Raw genomic sequence first — 15,000 nt, 5'->3', positions numbered from 1 at the left:
TTGTCATAAAATAGGTGTTGATAAGCAACTTTTAAATTTTTTTTCACTTTTCATTGAATTATTATTACTGATGATGATGATGATGTTACCATTACATCCAGACCACAAACCCAGTCGAAGCTTTAATGCGTTTAATGCATAAGCTTTAGCTTGGAAGAAGCTATTAATGGAAACGCTAGATCCAGAAGCTATAGAGATAGGAATATTGGAACGACAGTCATAAAAGGGCAAACAAAACACATGATTGTAAATAGTGATAATTTTATCCCTACTTTTGCCCTCTTGTTAGCAGTGGCCCCCAATTTGAAACCATTCTCTATCGACTTAAGCGTCCATCCTGGAAAACTGGAGATCCTCTATCACACTAACTGTGGTGGTAGCTAACAACCCCAATTTGAGACCATTCTCCATCGACTTGAGCGTCCACCCTGGAAAACTGGAACGAACCCTGGAAAACTGGAACGAAGCCTTTCGGAAAACTGGAGATACTGCCGCACTACCTGTGGTGGGAATTTCAATCATATCTTCATGTGGCCTCCTGAACGAATCTTCTCAAAACTTGTAGATGTCTCATGACTCCCCACCCTCCTCAGGAACTTTATTATTCCAGAGCCTGCAAGACCTGGAAAGAAGATTCTCGAGAATCATGAGGGGGTCTTCCTTTGGAAACATTTAGTTGGTTTACTGACGGATGTCCTTTTTTGACTGCAACCCTCCCTGTTTATCAGGTCTTGTGACAGGTACTGAGTTAGATTGGGTGTTGCCCCAAGGTGACTAGGATGAATGACACGATATGTATATATAAGAATATATATACATAAGGCCTGTATGAATACAGAATAGATCACATTTTGAAAAAGGCTTGTTTTCTGAAAATACAAGGTCTGTGTGAATACAGAATAGGTCACATTTTGAGAGAGGCTTGTTTTCTGAAAATACAAGGCCTGTATGAATACAGAATAGATCACATTTTGAAAAAGGCTTGTTTTCAGAAAATACAAGGCTTGTATGAATACAGAATAGGTCACATTTTGAAAAAGGCTTGTTTTCAGAAAATACAAGGCTTGTAATGAATACAGAATGGTCACATTTTGAAAAGGCTTGTTTTCAGAAAATACAAGGCTTGTATGAATACAGAATAGGTCACATTTTGAAAAAGGCTTGTTTTCAGAAAATACAAGGCTTGTATGAATACAGAATAGATCACATTTTGAAAAAGGCTTGTTTTCAGAAAATACAAGGCTTGTATGAATACAGAATAGATCACATTTTGAAAAAGGCTTGTTTTCTGAAAATACAAGGCCTGTATGGATACAGAATAGGTCACATTTTGAGAGAGGCTTGTTTTCTGAAAATGCAAGGTCTGTATGATTACAGAATAGATCGCATTTTTAAAAAGGTTTGTTGGCTGAAAAGACAAGGCCTGTATGGATACAGAATAGATCACATTTTGAAAAAGGCTTGTTTTCTGAAAATGCAAGGTCTGTATGATTACAGAATAGATCGTATTTTGAAAAAGGTTTGTTGGCTGAAAAGACAAGGCCTGTATGGATACAGAATAGGTCACATTTTGAAAAAGGTTTGTTGGCTGAAAAGACAAGGCCTGTATGAATACAGAATAGATCACAGTTTGAAAAAGGCTTTGTTTTCAGAAAATACAAGACCTGTATGAATACAGAATAGATGGATGAACTACTTGGTTAGTATTACAAGAGCAAGTCTCAGGACTTTGCTGTTTACTTGAGTTCACCTGTCGCTCGTATGATCCATTCATCGTTGAGTCCAGTCAGTATTAATAAAGTGCTCTGTTCATCCTGGGTCCAGTGGCTGTTTCGGGTCTGGCCGAAGTCGACTCGTGGACCCGTGGCCCTATAGAACGCAATTACATCGTTGCACCAATGGGCCAAGGCACCTCATAGTATTGCCGAACAAACAACAATAAAATAAGTCTTTTTGAAATGGGGGCGGGGGGGGGGGGGGGGGGGGAGAGAAGGAAGAATGAAAGGAGTCTCTTTTAAAGTATATATCACATACGTTTACAGTGTTTCTTCTCGCCTTGCATAGATTTGTAACTATAAGTATCGGTTGTTTCGTAAAACATCTTGAAAGAATCGCTCGAGAATTTTATGTATATGTGTATGCGTGTGTATAAGAAGACACGAAGAAAGAGTGAATTTTGACAATTTCCTCAACTTTTGTCTTTTCGTAATGAAATCTGTACTCGTTTTTTCATAAAAACTATACAAAGGTACATATCGAAGTACGTATATTACTATGGCACAGTACATTGTCTCTTTGCACCAGGTTACTTCAGGACTCGATATTAGCAGGGTACAACAGTACTTTGTCTTTTTTTACACCAGGTCGTTCAGGTCTGATATTAGCAGGGTGCAGTACATTGTCTATTTACGCCAGGTACTTCTTACATGCGACGTGTCACTTCGAGCGCGAGGAATGCAAGAAACCCTATTATAAACATGGCATTTCTTTTCGAAGTCTGAGAAGATCCCACGGTTGCATGTGTGTGACTTCGCGGGATCCAGCGGTCCACAGGGACTTCAAAGAGAGACATCAGCGGTGCTGTTGGCATTATCTTGGGGTAGAAAGAAAAAAGAAAAAGAAATGCGGTACTAACCAGGATGTTATAAATCAAAGTGGGTACAAAACGAAATCCAATAAAGTAATACCTGAGGCGGCGAATGGGAGAGATAGAGAGAGAGAGAGAGAAAGAGAGAGAGAGAGAGAGAGAGAGAGAGAGAGAGAGAGAGAGATTCTTGGTGTATATTTCAAATGATAGAAGATGTTTAGGTCTCACGTTCTTATGTACACACACACACACACACACACACGGAAGCAGTTAATAGCTTAAGAATGCACCGACTTATTCATTTCTATTATTTACTATCATACAAGCATTTATAATTAGTTGACTCAGCCGAAGATATATTCAGAGTTTTTTTAAGTAGTATTTTGTACAGGATATTGTGACATTCTCTCTCTCTCTCTCTCTCTCTCTCTCTCTCTCTCTCTCTCTCTCCATTGTCGAATTGTCGAAGAAAGAGCTTTCGCACAATCAGTCTTCAAGCTGAAAACATGTTGTTCGTGTCTCTTAACCATGATTTCAATGTGACCATGATTTCAATGTTATGAAACAAACGCTGGTAAGTCATATACAGGAATGAACATACGCATACATTTATTCATACATCGATCGCAGTGAAAAAGAGAAAGCGAGAATAGGGCCTGTTGTATTTGATAGAGGATTAGCAACTAAAGTTCATCAGACACATTTTTATTTGATACATTAACCTTCCTGTCAGTTCATTGCTCATGTCACGAAATGAGTTAGGGAAAAATGCTTTTGAATATTTTTGCTTACTCTGGGAGTAAGCCTACAAACTGCTTAGTTGCTGTTGTTATTGGGGGTGGGGGCAGGGTAGGAAAACCCTATGGAAGAGCTTAAAAAAGGTCTGAACAAGGTGTTTCGCGTCGAGTTAAAAATACAGGAATTTTATGATAAAAGCACTGAACAATTATGTAATAGATTGTCACTCTATTTATATATTTATTTAAAGCAATTTTGTGTCACCAAGGTCCCCGTCACAAAACCATTTTACAAATACTCTCCTTTCCAGTAGGAGGCTAGTGCCTACAGTACACCTCATGAAAGGTTCTTTGTAGCATCCCTTCGGCCTCTATCTGCAACCCTTTTCAGATCCCTTACTGTACCTCCGTTTATATTGTTTTTCTTCCATCTACCTTTCGACCCTCTCCTAACAGTTTACTCACACTGCAACTGTGAGGTTTTCCTCTTTTGTGACGCTTCTCAATCCTTTTAACTGTCAATTTCCATCGCAGCGCTGGATGAACTCATCATGGAACCTTGGCGGCGTTTGGCCTGAATCCTACATTGCATTATATTCTAAAATGCCCTAATTTCATTTATATTTTGCTCGGAGTGAGCTAGACAGGGATGGCGACTTTCAGAGACCGTCCTACGGCCCGTCCCTCGGCCTAGCCAGCCTCCCAGCCTCCCAATCCTCTCTTAACAAGGGCCAGACTAATGTGAAATTTATCCCGATGCCATTGCTCGACTCGACCACTTGATCAACGTGTGTGCTACGCCGTCTGGGCTCTGAGCTGTAATTGATGACTTCACTGATAGCAAGACGATGGTGCGCTCTCGCTGACCAACCAAGCGCCCAGGCCAGCATATATATACCTAGACTGTGTAGCGTCGTTGATTAGATTTCTATAAATAACTATCGTGTGTTTTTCGGGTGCGTTGGCTACGTAAGGTGGTAGGGCTCGTTTGATGGAGTTTGGCGTTTTTTGTTTTTATTTTTATATGGCCTTTCGTTTCTATGACATATATTGGCAAATAGTTTTTCGTCTTTGGTTTGATGTACATCTGATCCCACCTCTTAACTTCTGTTGCATGTTGGGAGATCGCTTTTGGTTACTGATGCCTGTTGCGTTATGTTTTTACGTATTTTGACATCACTTCTAAATTCTGTTGCATGTAGGCAGATTGTTTTTCGGTGCTATTACCTGCTTTATTATGGTTTGGCATGCCTTGATATCACCTCCAATTTCTGTTGTCTATTGGCAATTTTTTGGGGTCATTATTGGTACCTGTTGCATTATGGTTTGACATACTTTGATATCGTTTTCAGCTTCTGTTGCATGTTGACAAAATTTGTATTCAATACTAGTACCTGTTGCATTATGGTTTGACACTTTCATTTCGCTTTTAACTTCTGTTGCATGTTGACATTTTCAGTACTAGTATCTGTTTCATTATGGTTTGATATACTTTTATATCACTTCTAATTTCTGTTGCATGTTGGCAAATTGTTCATCCCTACTATAGTATATTTACATCAACCGTGCATTTGACGTCTAGGCCAGTCCTTACGACTCTCCTGATTGGCTGTTGATAAGCCAATGACAGCCCTGTCATTGGCTTATCAACAGCCAATCAGGAGCGTCGTAAGGGACTGGCCTAGACATCAAATGCGCGGCTGAAGTGAATCTACTATAGTGCATGTTGCATTTTTGTCTGAAATACTCTAATGCCACCTCCAACTTCAGATGCACACTGGCAAAATGTTTTTCATAACCGTCTCTAACTACTGTGACATGTGTTCTTTGTATTCATCATATCATCATCAGCTCATGTCAGTGTATGGCAAAACTGATTTCAATCGGTATCACTTCTTGCCAGAGTGTCCTGAATACTGAGAAGCTATTACACCTCTTGTGTGATCTCCTACTATCTTTTAGCATCGCTTTCAAGCACTGTTTCCTTTGATGTTTTTTTTTTCCTTGTTTTGTATATTTGGTACCACTATCACGCATCTCGTGGTTGCATTTGACGTATTTATATCACCAACATTCACTTTTTGGTACCACTGTCACACTTTGAGTTTGTGCCATGCATATTTGATTGGTACATGTCACTTTTTTCAACGAGGCATATGTCATACTTTTGGTCATTTTTCACAGAGCCTGATGTCAAGTCATTGGCAGATATATTGGTATCACATGGAGCCACTGATTTATTTCGCCTTGCGTCAGTAAAGTTGGAAAATATGTAAGAGATGCACGTACTTCCCCCTCTACCTGCCTATGCTATTAAAGAAAGGACGTATATCAATTTTATTGGTACATCGTTCTGAATGAAATTTTTACGCTTTCCCGAAGTTCTTACTCTCCGGCGGGTCACATTTATGGATTGCGAGAATTCTAGGTTGAATGTTACCGAGTTGTGATAATTGCGCTACAATTTGTGCTACTTTTTGTGCGTAGGCTGCGCGTACATACACACACATACACCCTCATAGAGTATGATGCATTTTTCCCCTATAAATTTTTTTCCATAGAGGTTGTCGGGGGCGGGGGCGGAGTTTGGGGAGGCTCCAAAGGATGCTACTATCCCGTTGCCATAATTGTTTTGGAATGATGTTCCAAGCGGCATGTCTCTTCCATTCTGGTTGCTACTCACGCGAGTCACCATAATTACTAATCATATGATTAAATGAGGGATTTATGGAGCGTGGTTCAAGTGTTTCCCCTCCCAGGGGATTGATATTTATATACCGTATTATTTCCCTTCACTTATCTAATTATAGTAAATCGATGTGGATGGAATAATTTTGGAAATTGAATGCTACTACAAATTTTGAAGCTCCTACTCATTACTCTTCTTGTGTCATTGACAGAGTAACTTTAAGCAAACTCTAAATGCTTGGATTTAATGCAAGAAGGTTTTGCCTGGTTTCGGAACGGCCGAGAAATAAATTTTGTTATTAGAAGATAGTTGGCAAAGTAAACAAAATATATGGTTAAAAAGATTACTTCTAAGTGAGGAAGTGTTTTATTTTTTCAGCAATTGGACTTTATCGTTTTGAGCGTAAGTAACATAATTGTGTTTACCGAAGTGTATTTTTATGAAGCTGGTGTAGGTTTTGCCTTCTTGAGAGCTACGCTTTTTCAGCTGGTGCTGAAGATGTCTTTTGTTCAGTAGACGAAGGTCTCCATGTGCATTTATGAAATATATAATTACTAATTAAGGAATCTTCTTTAAAAACATAAATGGAAAATCTTTTATTTTACCAACTTTAGGACATCACAGCCAATGTGAAATCATTTCCATTTGGAACATCGAGACAAAACAACTCGTAGTGGTATATTCATTATTATTATTATTATTATTATTATTATTATTATTATTATTATTATTATTATTATTATTATTATTAGAAAGATAGACCCTATTTACATGGAACAAGCCCATGGGTGCCATTGAAATTCAGGCTTCCAAAAAATATGGTGTTCATTTGAAAGAAGTAACAGAAGGAAATATGAAATGAACAGAGATCAGTTATTCCAAAAATAAAAAATAAATTAACAAATTAATTAACAGATACATAAATATGTAAATAAGTTACAAAATAATAGGAGAATTGCATCGGGGTCGCAATCCATTGCATCTTTGCTTGAAGTAATGAGGTTCAAATTAAATAACATCATCTAGGAGACTGTTCCACTCTGCAACGAGAATGTAATGATAGACCATTTCTTCTAAATTTTAAGTTCCTCGTTGGACGAGTGGTTTTCGCGCTCGGCTACCAATTCCGGTGTTCCGGTGTTCGATTCTCGGCTCTGCCAACGCGCAATCAGAGGAATTTATTTCTGGTGATGAGAAATTCATTTCTCGATATAATGTGGTTCGGATCCCACAATAAGCTGTAGGTCCTGTTGCTAGATGACCAATTGGTTCTTAGCCACTTAGAAAATATCTAACCCTTGGGACCAGCTCCAGGAGAACTGTTAATCAGCTCAGTGGTCTGGTAAAACTAAGATAACTTTCTTCCATTTATTTTAACGCCATGTCTGCTTTCGTCCCGACATTCCAGAATATCCGACGAAACTCATTTTATTTTTATTAACATTCGTAGGTCGAGAGCAAATTTGGTCTGTCGTGAATACCAAGCCCTTTTTAAATGTGGATGTTTCTAACGCCCAGCGCATCGACACTTCCTCCGCCGCTCTCACACTCGTATTTGACCGTCTGGAATACTTATGACTTGGCTGATGATAACGGCGATAATAGGGTTGCATTCTTTTGCCTTCTTTTCTTAATCGGGTAACACTCGTTTGTTTCGAACTTTCAGTCAGACATTTTCTAAATTAATGCCTCGGTCAAATAACAGGTCGGAAATAGTTCTTGGTTGAATGATTGATATGATATATTGTAGGTGGATAGGAAATCCCAGGTTAATAATGAATGTTTTGGTATGACTTTTGTAATTGTAAGTGCTTGATAAATGTTATTGTAAATACTCGAGATATTTTATTGTAAGTACTTGAGATATTCTATCTTAAGTACTTGATAAATACGTATTAATTTTATTTTAAGTACTTGATAAGTTTGATTTTGAGTGATAAATTTTATTTTAAGTACTTGATAAGTTTGATTTTGAGTGATAAATTTTATTTTAAGTACTTGATAAGTTTTGCATTAAATACTTAATAAATTTTAACGTAAATCCTTGAGATATTTTATTATAAATACGTGAATTAATTTCAATGTAAATACTTGAATTAATTTTTACGTGAATACAGGAAATATTTTAAATACTTGATACGTTTTTTTTAATACTCGAGAAATTTCACTGCAAATACATGATTAACTCTTGTAAATTAATCAGGAATTGGCCAAACCTGCAAACTGTGCCATTCTCCATAATTATAAGATCCAGGTAAAACCTGAATCCAGGGTCTACGTGAAACAATGCACGCCTCAAACCTATTAGTCAGAAAACTTCGGTTCGCACGTCATCAGTTTTTGCCATAAAGGGAAACGCCAGCTTGCTCTAAAGCTATAAAAAAAAAAAAAAGACACACCTGCATTTTCAGGTAAATTAAAATGCATCATTGTGTAGGTCTCGTACTCGGAGCCTTCTGAAATACTTGGTATGATGTCGGGGGCGAATATTCTAGCAAGATCACTTTAGCATAATTAATTCTTTTTGAGTTTGTGTGGTTACGGTTGAATCGTTGCAAGGCTTCACAAAGAATGAAGAGATTTGAAGATAAAGACTCACACCAGGGACTGCCACACGAGCGCTTTGGTGAAAATATTTATTATTACAAGTGGACGTTTCGGCTACGAAGCATTTAGCCATTTTCAACTTAAATAGAGGCAGACACCAAATCGTAAGATTTACATCGGTAAAACGGATAAGAAAATGTGCTTTTGTGTCGTGGGCAGATTTCTTCTGTCCCGTTATGGAGGGAGTATAATACTGTTTTGATAAAATTTTATTTGAACATGTAGTAATTTTATTATTATTATTATTATTGAGATGAACCCTATTCATATGGAACAAGCCCACCACAGGGCCCACTGACTTGAAATTCAAGCTTCCAAAGAATATTATGGTGTTCATTCGGAAGATACAGAAAGAGGAGATCAGTTATTAGAAAAACATTAACAAATTAACGTGTGAATGAACATGTAAGGAAGATATTAAAATACAAGTTGAATTGATGGACCCAAGTGGTACAGAGTGCCTCAGTGGCGTGATCGGTATGGCATTGGCCTGCCACCTCGGTGGCCGCGAGTTCGATTCTCGGGCATTCCATTGAGGTGTTAGAGATGTGTATTTCTGGTGATAGAAGTTCACTCTCGACTTGGTTCGGAAGTCACGTAAAGCCGTTGGCCCCGTGGCTGAATAACCACTGGTTCCATGCAACGTAAAAACACCATACAAACAAACAAACTAAGTGGTACAGATATAAGAAAATATTAGCCTAACATCCAGTAAGCTTCAGAATTCACATGATTCAGAGAGCAAACAGCGCAATGTATCAAAGGGTAGCCAACGTGCTTTTGATGGCGCTTTCGTGTGGTCTTAGGACTCACTCCAGTCATGTTCTGCATAGTTAGTGGGCGTGGCTATTGGGCCATTTGTGGTTGCAAGACCATCTCACATGCCTCAGTTAGCTACCTACCTTATGCAGGGCAAGGTGGTTACGTAAGCAGTAGCTACGTTCCCAGACTTTTTTTTTTTTTTTTTTTTTTTATGGAGTTGTGCTATGGCTTTGTACCGTGACACTGAGTTCGAGTTCCTTTATGCTTATGGGTACAGTGCTACGTCCGTACTGTTTTTATTTCGTTATTTGGCACTTTTCTTTTCCCATTATTATTATTATTATTATTATTATTATTATTATTATTATTATTATTATTATTATTATTATTATTATTATTATTATTATTACTGAGGAGATATTCTGTTTTATTCCGTTTTTGGCACTTGCTTATTCCGTATTACTATATATATATATATATATATATATATATATATATATATATATATATATATATATATATATATATATATATATATATATATATATATATATATATATAATACGAATAAGCAAGTACCAGAATATCTTCTCAGTAATAATAATAATAATAATAATAATAATAATAATAATAATAATAAGAATAATAATAATAATAATAATAATGGGAAAATAAAAAGTGCCAAATAATGAAATAAACACACACACCACACACACACACACATACATATATATATATATATATATATATATATATATATATACATATATTTATATATATTATATATATATATATATATATATATATCTATATATATATATATATATATATGAATATATGTATATATTTAAATATTTTTATTATATGTATGTAGGGTACAGACATTTGGAGCTAGGTTAGGTCGTAGACCCTTTGCCTTTGGGAAATGAGAAGATTAGTTTTTTTTTTTTTTCTTTTTAAGGTCGACCGTCTGAGCTAATTGTTTCTTCTGACTGACCTAGGCTTGGTAGGAATAAAAAGGACGTAGGGAATTGTGATGGGCTTAACCCAAATTGATAGAATTGCCTCTTGAAAGAGGAAAAGTTTTAGAAGGAAATAAGTCGAAGGTGTCGTATAATTTATTGCTGTTCTTAAATTCGAAGCATTTGTCGTTCGTCAATAGTAACCTTCATCTTGGATTTACTTGACAGACATCGGAATTTTGGAGTCCCAGATCGGTTTCATAAGTATTATAGATGCCTCGGCTGGAAGAGTCAAAGGATGAAGCCGTTTGAGAAATGGTTAAGGCGAAACCTGGCTGGATATCGGGAAGATTTAGTGTATTCTATCATAAGAGGCTCAGAGCACCTCAGTGGCGTGGTCGGTATGGTGTTGGCGTATACCACCTCGGTGGCCGCGAGTTCGATTCTCGGGCATTCCATTGAGGTGTGAGAGATTGTGTATTTCTGGTGATAGAAGTTCACTCTCTACGTGGTTCGGAAGTGAACGTAAAGCCGTTGGTCTCGTTGCCGAATAACCACTGGTTCCTTGCAACGTAGAAACACCATACAAACACAAAAAAAAAAAACATAAAAGGCTCAAATGGAATCTTAAATTGGTGTTGTTTAGCCAGTACGTCGATATTTTCAGATAGATAACTATAGTAGATTCACATCAACCGTGTATTTGATGTCTAGGCCAGTCCCTTACGACGCTCCTGGTTGGCTGTTGAGTGTTGATAAGCCAGTCACAGGGCTCGAAACTCTCATTCTTTCGAGAGAGTTCACATTGGCAGGATGTATGTTCCACCTTTCCTGAGGGATACTTTTGAAAGACGTATATCCCTCAGGAGAGGTGGAACACAGATCCTACCCATGTGAACTCTCGAGAGAGACCGAGAGTTTCCAGCCCTGTGACTGGCTTATCAACAGCCAATCAGGAGCGTCGTAAGGGACTGGCCTAGACATCAAATGCACGGTTGTTGTGAATCTACTATAGGCAGGCGGACGACAAGAGTGATTCGGTGTAGGTCTCGGATAACTCCTTGAAAAGGATGAAACCCTGCGCCCCCCCCTTCCCAATCGGCAATCTCCTCCTCTAATCGACAGCCTCTGCTTTAGAGTGTGTGAGCCCCCTTGTCTGAAGGTGAGCACCTCTTGCCCGGGACGACTGATCATTTCGAAGATTGTCCCTTCGGCTGCGGTGTTGAATTAATGAAAACCCAGTGGCCTGCCTTTCTCTCTTTACACGGCGCGCGTGATGGGAATCTGCGCCAATGATTTCGCAGCCTTTTTTTTTTTATTTTCCTCCAGTGGGGTTTTAATTGGCCTCCGAGGGGTATGTTTAACCATGCATGGGCAAAGGACACCACCGCACAAGTCAGACTTCGAGGCTTCCCCTTACGAATACAGATGACTGCAGGTACTCTGGGAGTGGCGTTATGGCCTGTGGCTCACAGGTGTTGTGGAGTTGGCTTGGCGAAGGTAGTGTAGTGTGTCTCTGGCCCTCTGAAGCATTGATTTTAAAATTGACACCTTTTGAGGTATGAAGGCATTGCCTTTGCAAAGGAAGTCACCTAACTATTGTGTACTATTACCTTTGCAAACGGAGGCCTTTAAACTATTGTTACAATATTATCATATTTGGAACAGCCGTATCGAGACCTTGCTCTTACGAAATCATTCGTATTTATTTATTTATTAACGCATTTTTTAAACTAGGGTGCCAATGTACCCGATGTATATATATATATATATATATATATATATATATATATATATTATATATATATGTATATATGTACTATATTGCTCTCTCTTCCTCGGGTATCTAAACCACCAAAAGCTTTGACATATATATATATATATATATATATATATATATATATATATATATATATATATATATATATACATATATACTTGCATATTTGAACATGCTCGACGCTACGCATTGTCGAAGCTTTTGGTGGGTTAAAGAGACCCGAGGAAGAGAGATAGCAATCCTCCTAGCGGGGTGCCAGCGGAGGAGGGAGTTCGTCCGTGGCCTTGAAGATAACCAGTGTCAAAGAGCTGAATTATTATAACTTCTCGAGGTCTCCCTGAAGAGGGAGTGAGTGATTCGGTCTCTCTTCCAGTTTTCGTTATCTGCCGATTTACTCCTTGTGGATGCGTTATGAATTAATTTCTCCGTAGGGGGGGATTAGTGCTGCCAGTGCACTTCATACGGAGCACTGTTTGGATCACTTAAGGTTCTTTGCGGCGTCCCTTCCATAGGCCCCTAGCTGCAACCCCTTTCATTCCTTTTTACTGTACCTCCGTTCATATTCTGCTTCTTCCATCTAACTTTCCACCCTCTCCTCACAATTGATTCCTGGTGCAGCTACGAGATTTTCCTCTTGTTGCTCCTTTAAAAGTTTTTTGCTGTCGATTTCCCAGTCAGCTTGAATTTCAAGTCTGTGGTCCATGTGGGTTTGTTCCATATTAATCGAGTTCTTCTAAACAATAAGTGACTGGGATGACCCTACGTCACTCTGTAAATTATAGGTAATGATGGGAGCAGCCCATTCTGTTAGAGGACTCTAAAACAGTAAATTATAGTTGCCTGTATTGTACTTTTTTTTCGTTTTTTTCTGTCCTGCATTCAACGTATGATAACTTACCTCTTAAATGTGTTGACTAACATAAATTTTGGGTGTTTTGGTTTGCTCAGACTGTTACCTTAATCTTAGTTTTTAGCTAAAAGATCGAAATAGAAGAAAATTCAGGTTTGGACGATGTTATGTCATTTATAAAAGTGTAGATTATTTAGAGGTATTATTATGCTGAAAGACAAATATCTTGAACGCGTGGTTGTATTACTGGACATTGCAATGTCTGCTTAATGTAAAGTGAAAAGATATTTAAAAAGTAGAGAAACTCCTTTCTTGTAAAGAAAGAGTAGTCTCGTAAAAAAAGAAAACGCAGGACCCACTAGCAACACGAAAAAAAAAAACACAGAATTAAAAAAAAACGTCCGTGAAGTGGAAAAAAGCCCAGCCGTTGGCGCCACGGATCACAGATTCCGAGGAGGGCTCTTCCCGATTTGGAGAAAAAGACAAAGAGACACTTTTCACACCTCCCAGAATCTCCGGATTAATCTGGGACCTTTGCTGGGACCTCCGTCGGGAGTCTATTTCAGAGATGGCAGGGTGATAGCCATACCAGCAGCAATAGCTGTCGGGGTCTCTTTTCTGTTTCCTGGATAGGTTCACAGAACTTGCTATTGGTTACGGTCGTATTATTATTGTTATTAAGTATCAGTGGTTGAAACCTATTCACATGGAACAAGCCCACCACTAAAGGGGTCATTGACTTGAATTCCAGCTTCCGAAGAATATTAAGGTGTTCATTAGGAAGAAGTTAGAGGAATTAAAGGGAAATGCAGAAAGGAGAGATCCCACTTATTAATTAAAAAAAGAAATTGAAAAAATAAATTAACAAATACATAAAAATGTATTAAAGTGCAAGGCGAATAATATTAAGGTAAAAATGCACTGCATCTTTGCTTGAACTTCTGAAAGCTGGTACCATGGTCGAAAAAAAGAAAAAAAAAGAGATCTGCTCACAATTGACCTAAAATTCGACCAAGTTCGCGCATGACGTCACAGGGCGATCCCAAGGGGTGCTTACCTTTCAGTCAGGTCAAGGAAGTCTATAGCACAGTGAAAAGGTGTAGATGTGTAAATACACGTGAATACACAGTATAAAATCGTGTGTATTCACGTGTATTTTGATCATTGTCATCGTGAAATTGTACCGAGTATTTGTGCAATGTATGGATGTAACCCCAGTGCATCTCTCTCTCTCTCTCTCTCTCTCTCTCTCTCTCTCTCTCTCTCTCTCTCTCTCTCTCAGGTCTATGGTTATTTCTCTGCTTCTGTTCTGCCTGATTACTTAATCGGCTTTTGGGTTCACGAGACCAGCAAGGGACCTCTTGCATTTTTTCCGGTTAGTTTAGTACATCTACCAACTCGTCCCGAATACCTTCGTACACACAATATATATACCACACACACACACACACACACACACACACACACACACTATATATATATATATATATATATATATATATATATATATATATATATTGTGTGTGTGTATGAATCTGTCACTTTTATTCTATTTCGGGACTTAACTCGTCTCTATCATCCAGCTAGCTATATAAGCTCGTAGCATCGTATCTGGAGGGAGATGATCCACTCCTCCTCCTCCTCCTCCTTCTCCTCCTCCTCCTCCTCCTCCTCCTCCTCCAGCGGCGGTTTTTTATTCGGCCTGTCATCCTCTCTAGCGCAAGCACCACTCAGGAAATCAGTCTCATAATGGCCGCTGTTCTGTTTGCATTCCTGCCGTTTTTAGCTTGCATTATGGCTGCCACTTCAAAGCGCCTCTCCGACGTGTGTGCTGTTGCTGAAAGTTCTTAATTGTGTCAAGTCGTTTTTCGTTTCAGCAATCTCGCGCGGGGGCGGGGGGAGAGAGGGGCGGTGTGGTGGGGGGAGAGGGGGTTAAAGAATGGGTACTGTTGCGTTCCTGGACGTCCTCAGGATGTGATGTGGGGACCTTTTATATTTTTTATTTTTTATATTTTTTTTTTTTTTC

General features: G+C 38.4%; 1 protein-coding gene across 2 annotated transcripts in view; it reads left to right on the top strand.

Moving 5' to 3' along the window:
* Positions 1 to 15,000, top strand: part of LOC135196462 (F-box/LRR-repeat protein 7-like) — a 409,207-nt gene that overhangs the window by 11,366 nt on the left and 382,841 nt on the right. The window lies entirely within an intron of this gene.

Source organism: Macrobrachium nipponense, chromosome 17, assembly GCF_015104395.2.
Source record: "Macrobrachium nipponense isolate FS-2020 chromosome 17, ASM1510439v2, whole genome shotgun sequence".
Lineage (NCBI taxonomy): Eukaryota > Metazoa > Arthropoda > Malacostraca > Decapoda > Palaemonidae > Macrobrachium > Macrobrachium nipponense.
Note: the sequence above shows the minus strand (reverse complement) of the source record. Positions and strands in the feature narration are given on the sequence as shown.